The following is a 20,252-nucleotide window of genomic DNA, read 5'->3' as shown; positions in this document are numbered from 1 at the left end:
AAACATATGGTTTTGCTTTCATCCATGAAGAACTAGAACAGGTCTGAAAAGGTTGTGTGCAAATCTTTTTAAAGTCCATGTATTGAGATTGCTGATAAAATCAGTCTAGAGAGTCAATACAGGGTTAAACTGTAACATAGTTGATTAAAGGTATTAAAATTACCCACAGTCCTCCAAGAAATTGTTGGACCACATTTGGAAGGGCATGTCTGGCATGCAAAGGCTTTGAATACTGTGTGTGATAAAGGCCATTCTCAGACATGACTAAACCCAGGCTGTGTGAATTAGAACCACATTGCATCTGAAACCATCTTTCAATCGGCTCTTGTGAGTCCAACTCAAATGCTGAAAATGACAGGCTGTCCTGACTGCAACTTACTTCTGAGCATTCCCAGTTGTCTTGAATTTTGAAACATCCAGGGATCTCACGGAATAGCACCTCCCTTTAGCATTGATATATTTGTGGAAAAACAAGCCTTTTGATAGTTCACACAATAACATTTGTACAAAGGCTCACGCAAGCAGTGACTTATGTTTCTTTTAAAAGCCAGTGAAATACTTAGAGACTCTCTTCTGTGCTTTGTAAAACACAGCGCTGTCTTTATGGCACATCTGTCTGTGATGATGATATGTGGATCTGAGGGAGAAATTAATCATTTAAGTAAACTAGTCTAAGTAAATATAAAATAAACAATTTCATGCAAACTCAAACCTTAAGATAGGACTTCTTGGCATGTGAAATGGATTATAGGCTATATTATTGCACAATCCAGACAGACCGTTAGTCTGTGCATTAGTGGTGGACTCTTTTTGCATATTAGATTGTTATGCTAGTAGGTTTCGGCAGGTGTCTGTGTTTATAAGTGAATCCTTAAAACATTAATTCAATCGGTTCTTTCAAAACGCTAATTTTAGTGATGGGTTGATCATGAATGATTCATTCATTTTGAACAAATCTTTAATATGACTCGGGAACAACAAGTTGTCTCAGAGAGTGATTCGTTCATTTTGTGTTGTCCATGCATGCGCAACATCCCATAGGTTATGTACAGGAAATGTCTTGGTTACTGATGTAACCCTCCTTCCCTGATAGAAGGAACGTAGACACTGACAAATGGGGTCTCAAATGGGAGCCCCAATCCCCTCTGAGTTTTAGAAACACGTATACATATGGACTGACAGTGCTACATATGGAAGATCTTTTCGGTAGGTCCTTCCTAGACAGGGATGGAACAACTACAGATGCAGAGATGGGGCAGAGCAGAATCTGCCAAGATTCCCCTTAGAGGGGAATGGTGCTGCAAGCAAGACACAGAGCCAGCCTGGCCACACATTACGTGTTTGTACCCAACACACAGGAAGAAACCGGCTACACCCATAGATTGTAGAATCTTGCAAAGGTATTACTGTACGTACACACCGCCGCCGACTTGAGCTGCAAAGAAGCTCTGGCCGCCCTGTCAAGAATGCTTGTCAAAAAGTACGGGGAAGCTTGTTGACGCTTTGGCCGCTCTGACGTAGCAGCATTCTATGTTCGATCATGGAAGAAGAGAAGTGTCACACCATGAAATGCAAACAGAAAAAACAAGCAATACACTGACACTAGAAACCTTTTATAATGACAGCATTTTTATAACCGTTTTGGTCACATTTGGTTGGGAAAAAAAGAATAATTATCTATTATTATTATTATTATTAATAGTGAGTGCGCACGCGCGGCCGGGGCTCTCTCTCTCTCTGCTCGTTCTTATATATGCCCTGTCAAGCGCGCCCTGTTAAACTGACAGGACTTTAAAACACATCGTTAGCCTCATAGCATAATTGCCTAAGTCATTTTTTGGCCAAATTGTGATATCTGCCTAACTTTACTGTCCTACCAATGCTGCATCATCCTGTCTTTCTGCCTATGTCCTTAGCCAATCACACTTATTATAATCCAAAAACACTATCTGCCTAAGTCATCTCTTTGACTTAGGCAGTTTTGATACAAACAAAATGGCAGAAAACATGGGAAGACAGATGTCCAGAAGTGATGTATTAGATCTTCTGTTTGATTCATTTTCATCTGGTAAGAGTTCATATTTCTTCAATTTTCTAGACACTAAATGTAATTACAGTCAATCAAAGGGATTATAAAGGGATTATAAACTGTGTATTTAAACTTGAATTTTTTTTGCTACAAGATATGATGAAGTAGCTAGCCAACACTAGCAAAATATTACCTCATTTCTGGTCAGAACAAACCTTTACAGTTAAGAAACATCACCATAAAAAGACATTTAAGCAATTTTAGGCAAGTGAAGTAATTTTTCAAGCATTTTCTTTTTCTTTTAAGTGCAAATAAAAGTAAAAATAGTAAAAAAAGTAAAATAGTTTTTTTAATATAAATTAGACATTTTGACTGGACATAAGAAGTATTTGGTAAGATTTAGATTTTTTTTGCAGTGAACCTATGAATTTAACATGATTTACTGTAGGGCTGCACGATTAATCGCAATTTCCATGTAATCGCACTTAAATTTTAAAATCGCAAAGGCTGCTTTTATTTTTTATGCGCAGTTTGTCATTGATGTACGGCTCTGTAAACACTGCTCCGTCTGAAAGCACTGTGAGTTTGAGTCACTTATAACGTGCATTTGAAAAAAACAACACGAGTCAAATATCTTTCCAAACACGAGAATCATTTATGAACCTCGTTTTAATAACATGCAACATTTAATAACATGCATTTACTCCAAACTCACTTCATAAGGACAGTTGAGCTCCTCCTTCTGTGAGATGATGAGCTTCTGACACAGAATAAGGCAGTCGTGCATTTATAAGTCATGTTTAATCAAAGCGTTTCAATCTTCTGACTATTCAGCTACAGCGACAGGGATTTCCTGGAATGATGCGCCGTTATTGTACTTCTGCGGCGGGGCATATTTAGCGTGTTTGCGTGAGAGCGCCCTCTGGTGTTCAAATGGGGCAGTGTTTACTACCGATCAGCCGCACTCCACTGACAAGCTGCGCTTAAAATAATCGCAGCCTTTGCCAAATCGCGTGCGGTTTTATTGCGATTAATCGTGCAGCCCTAATTTACTGAGTTAAAATACTCAACAGCACTCCATTTTCTGCTTTATTGTCAGGAAATACAGTTGATACCCATGTAGTGGAGTTAGAGGATTTAGATGAGAGCAGACCTGAGAAAGAAGGTAATGACGTAGACATGGGGCAACAGATAGAAGAGGAAACAGCCAGTAAAGCCTCCAGAGCTGAATCAGATCCTGATTTATCGTCAAATAGTGAAATCGATGACACTGTCTTGGATGAGGACTATAGACCTGAGAAAGATGACAGCCCAGATAATCAGAATCAGAATCAGAAGAATCAGAAAGAGCTTTATTGCCAAGTGTGCTTGCACCCACAAGGAATTTTTCTTGGTACTGAAGCTTCCAGTACACATATACAAATACAAATACAACAAGAACATAGTAATACAAATTCTAAGAATGAAAATATATAAAAAATAAATAAAAATAGTATAAAAGTAAAAAAGTAGGGTCACAGTTGGGTTTAGTCTGAATAAACATTTACAGATTATGAACATATTTACAGTATTTTGAGTAGTATGAATAATATAAATATCACCTGAAATAGAGAATATTACACTAGACAGTGGGAGTCTAGCGCATTTTACAGATTATAAACATATTTACAGTATTTTGAGTAGTATGAATAATATAGATATAAATATCACCTGAGTTTATTGCACTAGACAGTGGGAGTATTGCACTTACAGGCATATGCTTTGGGGGGCATGTTAAGTGTTCAGAAGGGAAATGGCCTGTGGAAAGAAACTGTTCCTGTGCCTGGAAGTTCTTGTGGCCAGGGATCTGTGTCGCCGTCCTGACGGTAACAGTTCAAACAGGGGATGTCCAGGGTGAGTGGAGTCTGTGATGATTTTACCTGCTCTCTTCCTCACTCTGGAAGAGTACAGGTCCTGGAGGGTTGGCAGGGGGGCACCAATAATCCTCTCTGCAGTCCGGACTGTCCGTTGTAGTCTCCTGATGTCCGATTTGGTAGCTGAACCAAACCAGACAGTGATGGAAGTGCTTAAAACAGACTCAATGACGGCTGAGTAGAACTGGATCAGCAGCTCCTGTGGCAGATTGAACTTCTTCAGCTGGCGAAGGAAGTACAGTCTCTGCTGGGCCTTTTTCACAATGGAGTCAATGTGATTTGCCCACTTCAGGTCCTGGGAGATGGTAGAGCCCAGGAACCTGAATGACTCCACTGCTTCCACAGTGCTGTTCATGATGGTGAGAGGGGGGAGTGCTGGGGTGTTTCTCCTGAAGTCCACGATCATCTCCACTGTTTTGAGTGTGTTCAGCTCAAGGTTGTTATAACTGCACCAGACAGCCAGCTGTTCAACCCCCAGTCTGTAAGCAGACTCGTCACCATTTTGGATGAGACCGATGACAGTGGTGTCGTCTGCAAATTTCAGGAGCTTGACAGAGGGGTCTTTAGAAGTGCAGTCATTAGTGTACAGGGAGAAGAGCAGTGGGGAGAGAACGCACCCTTGGGGGGCGCCAGTGCTGATGGTGAGGGTCCTGGATGTGAGTTTCCCCAGTCTCACTAGCTGCTGCCGGTCCGTCAGGAAGCTGGAGATCCACTGACAGATTGTGGATGGCATGGAGAGCTGAGTCAGTTTGGCTGTGAGAAGATCAGGGATGATGGTATTGAAGGCCGAACTGAAGTCCACAAATAAGATCCGTGCATAAGTCCCAGGTCTGTCAAGATGTTGCAGGATATAGTGCAGTCCCATGTTGACTGCATCATCCACAGACCTGTTTGCTCTGTAAGCAAACTGAAGGGGATCCATCAGGGGTCCGGTGATGTCCTTCAGATAGGCCAACACCAGTCTTTCAAACGACTTCATGACCACAGACGTGAGAGCGACAGGTCTGTAGTCATTAAGTCCAGTGATTTTTGTTTTTTTGGGAACCGGAATGATAGTGGAGCGTTTGAAGCAGCAGGGAACTTCACACTGCTCCAATGATCTGTTGAAGATCTGCGTGAAGACTGGGGCCAGTTGGTCAGCACAGGCTTTTAGACAAGCAGATGAGATGCCGTCTGGGCCTGAAGCTTTCCTAGTCTTCTGTTTTTTGAAGACTCTGCTCACGTCCTCCACACAGACCTTAAGCTCAGGTTGGATGGCAGAAGGGGGGAGGAGAGGGGTTGCAGGAGGTGATGGTGGATGTGTGAAGTGCACATCAGGGCGGGTGTGAGGTGTGAGTCTGGGCTTCTCAAACCTGCAATAGAATGCATTGAGAGTGTCAGCCAGTTGTTGATTCTCCACAGATGGGGGGGATGGTGACTTGTAGTTGGTGATGTTCCTCAGGCCTCTCCAGACTGATGCCGGGTCGTTGGCTGAAAACTGGTTTTTCAGCTTTTCAGAGTAGCTTCTTTTAGCAACTCTGATCTCCTTTGTCAGTTTGTTTCTGGCCTGGTTATACAAGATTTTATCCCCACTTCTGTAAGCATCCTCTTTGGCATGACGAAGCTGTTTGAGTTTCCCAGTAAACCATGGTTTATCATTAGTGAATGATAAGAATGTCCTGGTAGGAATGCATGTATCCTCACAGAAACTGATATATGATGTTACAGTATCTGTGAGCTCATCCAGATCGGTGGCTGCAGCTTCAAAAACAGTCCAATCAGTGCAATCGAAGCAGGCCTGTAGATCCTGCTCTGCTTCGTTGGTCCATCTTTTTACAGTCCTTAATACAGGTTTAGCTGATTTCAGTTTCTGCCTGTAGGTCGGTATAAGATGAACCAAACAGTGATCAGAGAGCCCCAAAGCTGCCCGTGGGACGGAGTGATACGCATTCTTTATCGTGGTGTAACAGTGGTCCAATATATTACTGTCTCTGGTAGGACATGTAACATGCTGTCTGTATTTTGGCAGTTCACGGGAGAGATTTGCTTTGTTAAAATCCCCAAGAATGATTAAAAGAGAGTCTGGGTACCTTTGTTCCATTTCAGCTATATGTTCAGCCAGCTGTTGTAGCGCCGCGCTCACACACGCGTCTGGAGGAATGTAAACATTCGCGAGAATGAATGAGGAAAACTCCCGCGGCGAGTAGAAAGGTTTACAGTTTATGAAATGCGCCTCTAAATTAGGAGAGCACATCTTCTTCAGTGTTGTTACATCTGAACACCAACTTTCGTTAATGTAGAAACACAATCCACCACCTCTCGTTTTCCCCGTTAGTTCCGCGATGCGATCCGCTCGGAACAGCTGGAAGCCCGGCAGATGTAGTGCGTTGTCCGGTATGGCTTCACTCAGCCAGGTTTCAGTGAAGCACAGAGCAGCGGAGTTTAAAAAATCCTTGTTAGTGCGGGTGAGGAGAAGAAGTTCGTCCATTTTGTTAGGAAGAGATCGGAGATTCGCAAGATGAATACTGGGTAGTGCAGTGCGGAGGCCGCGCTCGTGGAGTTTAACCAGCGCGTCGGCGCGCTTCCCGCGTTTGCGTCTGACCGCGCGTTTTAACAACACCGCTGCGCCTCCAACGAGAATGTCCAGTAAAACGTCTGAGTAATCAAAATCTGTAAAAAACTTGTCTGGTGTGTGTTTCCTAATGTCCAGAAGTTCGTCTTTGGTGAAACTGATAGGAAAAGAATGACTAAACGCAGAACAAACGAACAAAAACAACACAATGACTGGAGAGCTCCACACCGAGGCAGCCATCCGCGGCGCCATCTTGATCGTGAATAATGGTAGTGGTAATAATGGTAGTGATACAGACACAGCTCAAGGAGCTGTCAGTGAAGGAGATGCAGGAGATGTACTTGAAACTTCTGCTGTTCAACGTCATAGGCGCCCAAGGCCAGATATGTAGAAGCGAGAGCTGATAAAGGAGAAGCGTCTTAAGGGGGAGAATTACAAGAATCCAATGGGACAGGAGAGACCACCAAAGACCATGGGCCCACCCTGCACATCACAGCACTGCTTAAAGTCAAAGAAACGAAGTTGTGAACTACTGACTGAAGAACATAGAACAGATATCTTCAACATTTTCTGGTCCATGCCTTTCTGGGAGACACGCAAGCTGTATATCCAGACTCTAGTCCAAAATGTGCCCATAAAACAGAAGAAAGGTGGTGTTGCATCAAGGAGAACAACGTCCCTATTATACCACCTGCAACTGGCAGACAGATGTAAACTACCTGTGTGTAAGAATCTTTTCTGTTCAACACTTGGCATCGCCCCCAGAACCATCGGATCATGGTTCAAATCCAAAACTGATCCGTGTAAACCCAAGATCAACAAGACTGGCCCATGTGTGCCCATATCAGATGTTGACCAGACCTTCCTGAAAGAATGGCTCTCTGGACTGCCTACAGTCCCATCCCATTACTGCCGTCAGGTTCCCTCCTATCAGGAAAAGAAGTTCCTGGAGCCGGGAACAGTTCTAAGTGATCTTCACAAGGAATATCTGAAAGCTGCTGGTGAAAATGGAGTGCGTGCTGTGAGTGAGACATATTTTCGAAATGTGTTCAGTGAGGAGAATTACTCCGTGTTCATACCAAAAAAAGACCAGTGTGATGTATGTGTCAGTGCCAAGGTAGGAAATACAGATCAGGATACCCTTACTACTCACTTGAAATTAAAGGCTCAGGCTCAAGCTGAAAAAGCTATGGATAAAAAGGAATCCAGTGACAAACTTTCAGTGTGGACAATGGACCTTCAATGCGTTCTTCTGTGCCCCAAGACGAAAGCAAGTACAATGTATTACAAAACTAAATTACAGATGCACAACTTTACTTGCTTCAACATGAACAACAAAGATGGATATTGTTACGCTTGGGAAGAGCATGAAGGCTCCCTCAGCAGTGAGGTTTTTGCCCATCTGCAGTCCAAACACTTCGAATCAATCCTAGAGGCCAACGGAAACATTGAGAAAGTCATTGTCTGGAGTGATGGCTGTGGATATCAAAATCGGTGTGGTACCATCAGCAACACCTACCTTCATCTGGCCATGAAGCATGGTGTCAGCATAGAGCAAAAGTTTCTGGTTGCTGGGCACACACAAATGGAGTGTGACTCCATGCATAGCCTCATTGAGCGGCGCATCGTCAAAGATATTCACACTCCACGTGATTACATTGTCATCTTTGAGACTGCACGAATACATCCATCCCCATACAAGGTGACCCAGCTATACCACAATGACTTCATGAAGTTATCTGGGGCCTACGTCACCAATATTCGACCAGGTAAAAAAGTTGGTGACCCCACAGTCCATGGCCTCCGGGCTCTCCAGTACTTGGCTGATGGTCGAATCCGGTACAAGTTGGATTTTGAGTCTGAATGGGAGGACCTGCCTCAGCGAATCAACATCCCCAAAGAACCATTCCACTGGGTCCCACTCTTTCCTGCCCAACTGCCAATTACTCTCAGGAAATTCAATGACTTGCAGGCAATGAAACCAGTACTACCAAGAGTGGCCCACCAGTACTATGACAACCTCCCTCATCAATAGACAGTGTGAAAATGCGTGTGCACAACACCTGAGTGGAACTTGGTGGGAAAGGAAAACAGTGGTTAAGGTTAAACATTAAGAATCAACTTGGTTAGGGTTGACAAGTTACACATTTTGGTTTTATTTAGGAGAATAAAAAAACTTTGGTTATGTTATGTTTGCACAGCACCTAAGTGGAACTTCGATTAAGGGTGGAAAAGGAAAACAGTGGTTAAGGTTAGACATTAATAAGAAACAACTTGGTTAGGGTTCACAAGTTACACATCTTGGTTATATTTAGGAGAGTAAAACAACTTTTGTTATGTTATGTTTGCATTTTTTATGTAAGAGAAAAAATGCCTAAGTCATGGCATATTCTGCCTAAGTCACTTTTATTGGTTAGGAAATTGATGATGGATCTTTTTCTTTTTGCATACTTGTTCACACATCTGGTTGAATGTACTGTTATAATACCAATAAAAAATAACAATGTGATTTCTAAAAAATGTGTTTTTTCTTGTTTACCAAAAACATTGAAAAAATGACTTAGGCAATTATGCTATGAGGCTAACGACATGCAAATGATAAACTTTCACTCTATGATGGTTAAACTGTGCAATTAATCCGATAATGATAGGAAACCCAGCAACGGTGATGATCAGCTTCTCCTCCATTTTCTCGGAACTAATGTTTTGGTAGGAACGAAAGTTTACATCGTATGTTTCTCCGGAATCAGCCAGCGCGAAGAACGTCTATATTCCGATTGGTTGCTGGCGTTTTGCCGCTGCTTGCCGCTGAACTGCGTCATAGCTCATTACCATAAAGTTGAGCTACTTTCAACTTTCTGATTGACACTCTGGTCGCTCAAAACGCCCAAAACGCGACGCAGATGGATTTGACGCTCCTTGCAGCTGAGAGAAGCCAGCTTCCATTGAAAATGAATGACTTCCGGTAACTTTGGAAGCTCAAGTCGGCGGCGGTGTGTACGTACAGTTAGGTGTCGCGCAGCCAGCTGCTCTGCAGATGTCTGTCAAAGAGGCTCCACATGCCAGCGCCCAGGAGTCGTCAACATCAGATTGAAGTGAGCCCATTCAAGCCAAACAAGACCTGCAAGTGGGCATGGCTTGCCTTGGGACTGGTACGCTGAGGCTATGGCCTATCCAGTGGGCCAACATCTGTTTGGAGACAGCCTTTCCCTTCTGCTGATCTCCAAAGCAGACAAAAAGCTGCTCCGAGCTTCTGAAGCTCTTCGTGCGGTCCACATAAACACGCAGGGTGCGAACGGAACACAGGAATGCAAGGGCTGGGTCTGCCTCCTCCGGGAGCAGTGCTTGCAGTTGCAAGTTCACCACCTGGTGGAGTGGTAGGAACTTTGGGTATGCATCCGGGCCGTATCCAAACTCAAGGCATGATTCGCTTACCAAAAATGCCTGGAGGTCCCCCATCCTCTTGATGGAAGTCAGCTCAGTCAGGAGCACTGTGTGACTCAAGCGGCTCAAAGGGAGCTCTCTGCAGACCAGAAAGAACCACAGAGAGATCCCCTGGAGAGGATGAGGCGGCTCGATGGTGTTTTTAGCCCCCAATGGCTCCTTCCAGGCAGCTAACCCTAACCTCAACCTTAAACCTACCCATCCCCTCGCTGCCTGGAAGGCGCCATTGGGGGCTAAAAACACCAAACAACGATGAGGCGCGGTCTGGGAGGATTTAACCTATTGGCACAACAACAGGGAACGTTCCCATAACTTTCACTAACGTTATGTAAAAGTTATGTAAATGTTAGTAAAACACTTTCCTGAAATAATGTTTCTGGAACGGTCTTACGTAACGTTTATGTAGTTAAAATACATTCTCATAATGTTGAGAGAAAACGTTCTTAGAACAATGTTTTTAGAATGTCCTTGTGATGTTATTTGTTCTTGACTGATGTTCTCATAATGTTGAGTGAAAACGTTCTTATAACAACGTTCATGGAACGTCCTTGTGATGTTCTCATTATGTTGAGTGAAAACGTTCTTATAACAACGTTCATGGAACGTCCTTGTGATGTTCTCATTACGTTGAGTGAAAACGTTCTTATAACAACGTTCATGTAACGTCCTTGTGATGTTATTTGGTCTTGACTGATGTTCTCATAATGTTGAGTGAAAACGTTCTTATAACAACGTTCATGGAACGTCCTTGTGATGTTCTCATTATGTTAAGTGAAAACGTTCTTATAACAACGTTCATGTAACGTCCTTGTGATGTTATTTGTTCTTGACTGATGTTCTCATTATGTTGAGTGAAAACGTTCTTATAACAACGTTCATGGAACGTCCTTATGATGTTCTCATTATGTTGAGTGAAAACGTTCTTATAACAACATTCATAGAACGTCCTTGTGATGTTATTTGTGCTTGACTGATGTTCTCATAATATTGAGAGAAAACTTTCTTAGAACATTCCCAGATAACAAAAAATTGTTCTTAGAATGTTTTGCTAACATTCCCATTAAGTTATGAAAACGTTATTTCTGAATGTTTTCTGAACGTTCAAAACATCCGTTTTTTAAAGTATTAAGAACGTTTTTTTTTTTTCTTGGTTTATGTGAACGTTAGAGGAACCATTCATACACATATATAAAACCCGCTTGCTGGTTATATTGTATTATGCCGATAGCCCCGACGGTGTCTGGGTTCATTAGTATATTATGTTGGTATTGTTACTGACACATATATATTTATAAGACCCGACGGTGTCCGGTCTGATATATATAATGGTTTCGGGCTTGTCTATTGGCTCAGGGGTCCTGAGTTCAGTGGCAACCAGTTACTTCTGGTGCGGCGTTTTGCATGGCGTCCCCACTGCGTATAGCTACGCAATACGAAGTGACCGTTCGAAAGGGAACTACTCGGTTACTATCGTAACCTCAGTTCCCTGAGATAGGGAACGAGTATTGCGTAGCCGGCCGCACTATAGTAACCTGGTGAGTTGTCGCTTCAGTCGTGAAACCTGCTATAATGGCGAATTCGGGGGGCTATTATAGGCTAAGGCCACGCCCCCTTGGGGAGCTCTGACGTGTGATGATGCTCATTGGTTACACGTCAGAGGCGCCCGCGCCATTGGATGTGCAGTTGCTGCAGCACAGCCTATGAGCAAGCCAGACGCTCAATGTGCTAGCTGTGCAGCTGCAAATGCGTTTTACATAAAAGCTTCAGTAAATCGAGGAAAAGGAGTTTCCCCACTGCGTATAGCTACGCAATACTCGTTCCCTATCTCAGGGAACTGAGGTTACGATAGTAACCGAGTAGTTTTTGGTACTTAAAAATCCTGTTACTTTGAAATCCAGAATCTGTAGCTGTAAGAAATTAATTGCTTACATTTTATCTATTGTGTCTATAGAAACATAAATAGAAACAGGGTAATGTGAACATCAAGAAAACATTTAGAAATTACGTTTTCATAACCTTTCCAAAATGATCGAATGGAATTTTCCTGTAACATTCACATAAACCAAGAAAAAAACGTTCTTAATTCGAAAAAAAAACGGATGTTTTGAATGTTCAGAAAACTTTCAGAAATAACGTTTTCAAAACATTTTCAAAATTATTGAATGGAATGTTCCTTTAACATTCACATTAACCAAGAAAAAAAAATGTCTTAATACATTAAAAAAACTGGACGTTTTCAAGTTATAGTCATGACGCCACCAGCTGGCAGCAGAAAATGTGGCAAATAAAAATGACTTTGACATAGTCCTCCTCTATCTACTTAAATGCATTTTGCCTATCGTGCTCTGTTTTCCTGAAACCACTTGGTGGAGGTGGCACCGGTGTGAGGGCCCTTTCATCGCTGCTTGCAGCTTTAATTTAAATTGTAATGCATTATTTCAGAATTTCTCTAAAATTTCCAAACCCATTACATAATCCTGAAGAAAATATCTATTAATCAAGCGCAGCATTAGTTCAGGCAGGCAACGTAGGCATAGTGCTTCTATCAGCTCAGATAAATCGCTCCAACCACTACCATTCACCTATTAGACCGGGAGGATATATATACATGGCATTACTGCTCGGAAAGCATGCTCAAACTGCTCGCAAGCATTGCAATACAGCTAACCTCAGCATGACAATTACGTTTACATTATTTCTATCACATCTTACCTGCTGGCTCCTGATGATGGAAACTTCAGATATCCTAGGACAAATCTCTGACGATTCCCCGGACGAAATTCAGGATCGTCACACTGAAGACCTCGATCCAACCCAGCTAGTGAGACGCAGCTCTAGGATAGCAGTGAGGAATCCATTAATGAATGGCCCAAAGAAAGGATCTTGTCCACTTTGTACTCCTTCAACGTACAAGCTCCTCCAAATCTGAGCCATGATCAGCTCTTGAACTTTTTACAAGAAGTCAATCAAGACCCGCAGCCCCTTTCTACCAATGAAGTACCTTCTCTTCCACGAGCCACTGGCTTGTAAAGCCACAGAGAAAAGGAGGAATACTTCCACCTACCAGGCGTCTCCAACTCCAAAAGAAGCAAAATCATCTCATCCCTCTCAAGCGCCAGCACAACAGGGAGACGACAGGATTTTCTCCGTGCTGCTGTCAATCCAAGGATCCCTTTCCGACATGGACAACAGGATCCAAGCGGTGGAATCACAACGCTCATCTTCCGCACATTGGGTGATGTTTGATGGGCAGACTTATATCAGGAATATATATCAGTCATTCTAAAAGATAGTGACCCAAGACTTACTAAAAGATTAACTATGGTCAAATTTAACGTCGCTTTCGCTGTGTTCAGAGACATCATCTGCAAAGTGTTTCCAGACAGGAGAAAGTAATTAGATGCCTATCTAACCATAATTTCGGATCTCAACATGTCTTATGGAGGCACACTATTTTACGAATACCTAGTTTTCATCTAAAGCGGCAATGTACATAAAACGCTTTAATCAGCGACTGGACAGGTCCGTGGTATATCTTGCTCTCATTAGCAGGCACTTTACGGGCCACCAAGCGCTGTCATGCTCACTTTGCGGTTTGTTTTCCCATACTGCATTTCTCTGCCCTAAGACCGCTTCAACTTACAACACTAGCGCTTCGGCGCCAGAACAGGTGAAGCCCGAAAGACAAACTCCTCTTTGTTATAATTTCAATGAAAATGTCTATACCGTAATAATTGTAATTTTTTTCATGCTTGCAGCTATTGTGGGAACAGTCACCCGAAGTTTTCATGTCCATGCTGCACAAAATTCCCCAAAAAAAGAAATAAAGACAGTGAACACTAAAGAGCTATCTAAAGCTCTGACAAAGCATCCAAACTGCTGTTTAGTGTCTTATCTCGCCCTATGCACCCTGCGTGAGGCTGCTGGAGTTTCAACGGACATGTCATCATCATCTGCCCAGGAAATACGTATGGCACTGCTCTTTGCATCAACGATAATTGTGCTCATGGGCCTCTACAAGTCTTTGAGCCTCCACTAATGAAAGAGGATCCTTGTTCATTACTTCATGCCGTTCAAATGGAACTAGAAATGATTCCCAGTCCCCACTACCATCAAAAATAGCAAGCTTTGCTATGGGACCTTCTTGAGAAATGTGTTGGCCTTGATTAGGAGGGATGCTGTGTCTTTGTTCAACAGCGTAAGTAGGTGGCAGTAGCTGGGAGCCACAATCACTATTTCATTGTCTAACACCTGTCTCTATGGAGGTGGTAGCTCTGGTGGGACCTGAAGTACACGCTCTCTGTTGTATGACTTCCAGCTCAGCAGCAAACGGTCCGCTTATAATGTTGCGATTCTCTAAGGGAAACAGTGAAACTCTAAGGGAAACAGTGAATCACTGTAAGGCATATATACTGTATATATATATATATATATATATATATATATATATATATATATATATATATATATATATATACACACTCACCTAAAGGATTATTAGGAACACCTGTTCAATTTCTCATTAATGCAATTATCTAATCACCCAATCACATGGCAGTTGCTTCAATGCATTTAGGGGTGTGGTCCTGGTCAAGACAATCTCCTGAACTCCAAACTGAATGTCAGAATGGGAAAGAAAGGTGATTTAAGCAATTTTGAGCGTGGCATGGTTGTTGGTGCCAGACGGGCCGGTCTGAGTATTTCACAATCTGCTCAGTTACTGGGATTTTCACGCACAACCATTTCTAGGGTTTACAAAGAATGGTGTGAAAAGGGAAAAACATCCAGTATGCGGCAGTCCTGTGGGCGAAAATGCCTTGTTGATGCTAGAGGTCAGAGAAGAATGGGCCGACTGATTCAAGCTGATAGAAGAGCAACTTTGACTGAAATAACCACTCGTTACAACCGAGGTATGCAGCAAAGCATTTGTGAAGCCACAACACGCACAACCTTGAGGCGGATGGGCTACAACAGCAGAAGACCCCACCGGGTACCACTCATCTCCACTACAAATAGGAAAAAGAGGCTACAATTTGCACAAGCTCACCAAAATTGGACAGTTGAAGACTGGAAAAATGTTGCCTGGTTTGATGAGTCTTGATTTCTGTTGAGACATTCAGATGGTAGAGTCAGAATTTGGCGTAAACAGAATGAGAACATGGATCCATCATGCCTTGTTACCACTGTGCAGGCTGGTGGTGGTGGTGTAATGGTGTGGGGGATGTTTTCTTGGCACACTTTAGGCCCCTTAGTGCCAATTGGGCATCGTTTAAATGCCACGGCCTACCTGAGCATTGTTTCTGACCATGTCCATCCCTTTATGACCACCATGTACCCATCCTCTGATGGCTACTTCCAGCAGGATAATGCACCATGTCACAAAGCTCGAATCATTTCAAATTGGTTTCTTGAACATGACAATGAGTTCACTGTACTAAAATGGCCCTCACAGTCACCAGATCTCAACCCAATAGAGCATCTTTGGGATGTGGTGGAACGGGAGCTTCGTGCCCTGGATGTGCATCCCACAAATCTCCATCAACTGCAAGATGCTATCCTATCAATATGGGCCAACATTTCTAAAGAATGCTTTCAGCACCTTGTTGAATAAATGCCATGTAGAATTAAGGCAGTTCTGAAGGCGAAAGGGGGTCAAACACAGTATTAGTATGGTGTTCCTAATAATCCTTTAGGTGAGTGTATATGTAAGATCAAAATCAACAGTCTCTTTTGCACTGATAAGAAAAAAAGCAAGCTGGTCACGCCGGCGCGACCGCCGACCGCCATAGGGTTAATAAACTCAAAGTAACTTGCCAAAGTGGTCCTGTCTGAAATTGAGCGCAGCATTAGTTCTGTCAGGACCACTATCATCAAATACGATTGGCAATTGCATACAGTTAGGATTGGCGGTATGGTTCTGTTCTGGGCAAGAACTCCTTGCGCATCCATGCAGCCTAGCATGGATAAGAGCAGCAATAACCCCCCTTAGGGTAAACAGAACAGAACCAACATGAATGTATTGCAGATATCATAAATTCAAGATTTTAAAGTACAACATAATTCAAGAATTTATTCTGATTCAAGGGGAATCAGAATGCCATACTGACTGACGAGAGGAGGAGCTGGGGATGGAGGAGGGTAATTAGCTCCTGAGAAACGCAGTAGCTGCTGATAATACTGAAGGAGCTTATATATGTATACAGTGATAGGCGTTGTATTCCTATAGGTAGACATGGATCAGCTGACTGTCAGCTGATGCGAGCTTGCCTAACGGGACCTGCCAGAACTGAAGCTACGTTTAATTTCTGTCAGGACCACTATCATCAAATATGATTGGAAATTGCATACAGTTAGGATTGGTGGTATGTTTTTGTTCTGGGCAAGAACTCCCTGCGCATCCATGCAGCCTAGCATGGATAAGAGCAGGGAGAGCAGAAATAACCCCCCAAAACAAAACCATATACCACTATCCAATGATCATCCATGATTGATTGATTCACTTCCGTTGCGAAGATCATTAGTTATTAACTTAGGGGCCGCTAACACGACACCGTTCTAACAGAAAACCCTCAACGCGCTCCGGCCACCCATCTGCACAAAACAGTGCCTGGTGGCTCGAGAATGCACTCCCTGAAATAGGTTCCAAGGTGCAAACGATTATCAGTTATCTCTGCGCAAACCTACGCAACCTCTGCGCAAACACCGGCGTCGCACACATGCGCATTACGTGTTCAGTCCATAGGTATGCACGTTTGAATAAATATGTGTGCAAGTGTGTAGTCCATCTTTGCAAATCAACCCTCAACAAACTACTTGTCTGGCCTTAATAATTTATAATACAGAATTATTTATTGCGTCCGCGTAGTAGCCATGTGAACCAGAACTATCCCGACAACGTTTTATCTGTACAGAGGTAAAGGGAAGGAAAGGAGCCCTTCACAGGGGAGAGACTAGTTGACACTTCAGGACTGCGTTGTCATCGTGTCCAGGCGCAGGTCTTTCATCAGATCTGGATACAGCCTGGATCCAGCGGACTGCGGTAAACCTCAGGATAAACAGAGAGACTAATATTATCATTATTATATGCTATAATATAATATATAATATTAACAGTGTATGGGATCTATTGGGGGAAGCTTACACCCCTAGCAGCAGCAGAATCTGATACAACAAGCATGTTGTATAATGACAGAAATATTGTTAAAACTAGTGTAGTTTGGCAGGGGAAGCATACACCCTACAGCAATAGCTCTGACTAGCGGCAACAAAATCTGATACAACAAGCATGTTATATAACCATAGGACTAGTATTAAAACTAGTGTAGTTTGGTAGGGGAAGCATACACCCTACAGCAATAGCTCCGACTAGCGGCAACAAAATCTGATACAACAAGCATTTTATATAACCATAGGACTAGTATTAAAACTAGTGTAGTTTGGCAGGGGAAACATACACCCTGTAGCTCTGAGTCATATGCAGTGGGCAGCTAAGCAATGAAGTACAGTGTGCTTCCTCATTCATGAAAATGATTTCTGCTCCCGTCATACTGAATTCCATTGGTTGTGGAGGGGAAGATGATGACAATGTTATTAGTGTTGAATGACAGCCCTCTGCTGTGAACATACCTAATGTGTATTTTGCACAATATGTACCAATAATTTAGATAAGCTTTAGCCACAAGCATATGCTAACTTTAACACAGCATGTTGCAATAATCGGATAGAATAAAGAATGAGCATTTTTCCAATGCAACCAGATAATCCTAAAACAACACTTTGATTACCACAGCATGTCGCTTAGTACAGTATGCGCAATAATACTAGAAGGCTAAGTAATAAGCATATATTCCATAACATTTGCATTAGCAACCAGTTCAGTACTGATACCAATGTTCCTGAAACAACTACAAGCATTTTGCTGATACCTGGATAAACTTAGCACAGCATGTGACAATGACACCAGATATAAGCCTAAAACATAGCCATGTTCCAAATAATGACTGGGCTAAATAACCTTAAAACAACCATGTTTCTGATAGCACTAACAGCTTTTAGAGCAGTGGTTCTCAAACTTTTCTTCTTCTTCTTCTTCTTCTTCTTCTTCTTCTTCTGTACATTTTATTGGCAGCTTGCAATCATTGTGCATTACCGCCATCTACTGGACTGAGGTGTGATCATATTGGGACGTCATCATAAATTTTTTTTTTTTTTTAAATAAAGAACCTTTAGCATCCTATAGGACCTTCACCTGGCTTCTCAAACTTTTCAACTCAGAATCAACACTAAACTGACTCAACTAAATAGTGACTGTTTACTAACTTTTTAAAGCTGTGCCACAGCAGAAATGATTCCGTTTGCACCATGAATAGTTATTTCCTAACTATCACCGCAAGCTGCTTGAATCTGTTCTGCATAGTGCTAAAAGCACAGCATGTGCAACGCGAGCAGTTGCCAATGACAACAGATAAGTAACGCACATAGCTAATAATCGCATAAGCCTAGCAAGAGCATTTGAATGAAACCGACTAGATAAGCCCAAGCAACATGGATTGCATTAGCAACAAGCATGTTGACACATACCCTGATAGCTTTTAGCAATGAGCATTAAAAGGAACTTAGCTTAGCTTCGTGAAGACTTTCAGAGATGAATGCAGTGTGAATCACATCGAGTCCTGTGTCAATAATGCAGCGACGCAAGCAGCAATGCAGACTGAGGTCACTTCCAAATCAGGCAACTTATGATCAATGCGGCAAATCTCATGTTCACGAACTTGAATGATTCTGAGGTGAAATCCTTGTGGAGAACGAATTCCTCTTGCTAAATTCCCGATTGCACGATTCCTTGTAAGATGATGTGGTTTGCCTGCCGAATTTCACCATTTAATTAGCTCCTAAGAAACGTGATAGCTGCTGATAATACTGAAGGAGCTTATATATGTATACAGTGATAGGCGTTGTATTCCTATAGACGTGGATCAGCTGAGTGTCAGCTGATGTGAGCTTGACTAACGTGACCTGCCAGAACTGACGCTACGCTTAATTTCAGGCAGGCCACATAGGCATAGTGCTGCTATCAGCTGACGCTGACATTCTCTTAAGACATAACCGACTGTCCTTACATGAATACTCTCCAAAACTGACATTTTGACAATGTTGTGTGTATTTGTCCATTCAGGTGCGAAAGTGAGCTCAATTCTGTACTTGCACGCTGCTTTCTGTGTGCATGGCTGCGTGCTTCGGGTGTGTGAGCACAGAAAACCGCACCAAATAGTACCGAATGTTGTTTATACTCTTTTGTGTCATCATGCTTATTCCGATCTATCCATATGTATGCTCTTTCTCCCAGACGTTTACATTTTTGAACGTTTCATGAGACATGCATCAAGCACATGCCAACTCATGTCCCGCCGGGTAGATCAGCATGTTACAATTCAAATGTGTGCATATACCAAACACACAGGACATCAGTGCTGACTGGATCTCTTCCCAAATTGTCTCTCCCTAACTTTAGTCTTTTAGTCTTTTTAGTCATTGCCCGTATTTCTAAAACTCAGAGCCCCAATCACCTGTCTGCCTCGATGCTGCTACTGCTGTTGCGTTGGTTTGCGTCTTTGAGCTTCGAATATCTTTCTGTTTTGAATCATTATTTAGTATCATTCCTTGTTGTTTATACTGCTAAATATAGCTTACTCAACATCACACATTAACCTGACATCGCTAGCTTCAATCTAAATCGTTATTGCTAGCACAACACGCTAGTAATTTGCTAGCCTGTTAGTGTGCCATCCGTGCGCTCTTTATTTATTTTTATTTATTTTTTCTCTTGCACGCTCGCGCCTTTTACGAGGTCATCAAACCTTAGGTGAGTAGGATCAATCAACAAACACGGTGAGTCATGTCATCTCTTATTGTCACTTGCACTTCATGTAACATGTATAGCATAGCCTTCTCTGTCAGCACAGGATTTACATGTGATAAATGCAGGGAGATAGTCAGGCTGGCGGAGAAGATTTCAGAACTAGAGACACGCATCCAAACTTTAATCAAGGTTAATTGTAAGAGTGCAAGGGCTTTAGATACTGCTTTGAATGCAATTAGCTTAGTGAACTCTGTACATTGTTCGGTTCCGGCTGTAGTAGAGCCCGTGCAGCAGGGCAATTGGGTGACGGTGTGTCACGGTTGGTAGATCCACTGTCTCATTCTAGTCTTGTGTTTTTGTGTGTGTGGGGTGTCTCGTTACACTGATTGTTTTATGTGGGTTTTACCGCTGATTATCAGTGATCAGCGGCAGCTGCATGTCATCTCACCAGCCTAT

This window comes from Rutilus rutilus, assembly GCF_951802725.1.
Source record: "Rutilus rutilus genome assembly, chromosome: 7".
Lineage (NCBI taxonomy): Eukaryota > Metazoa > Chordata > Actinopteri > Cypriniformes > Leuciscidae > Rutilus > Rutilus rutilus.
Note: the sequence above shows the minus strand (reverse complement) of the source record.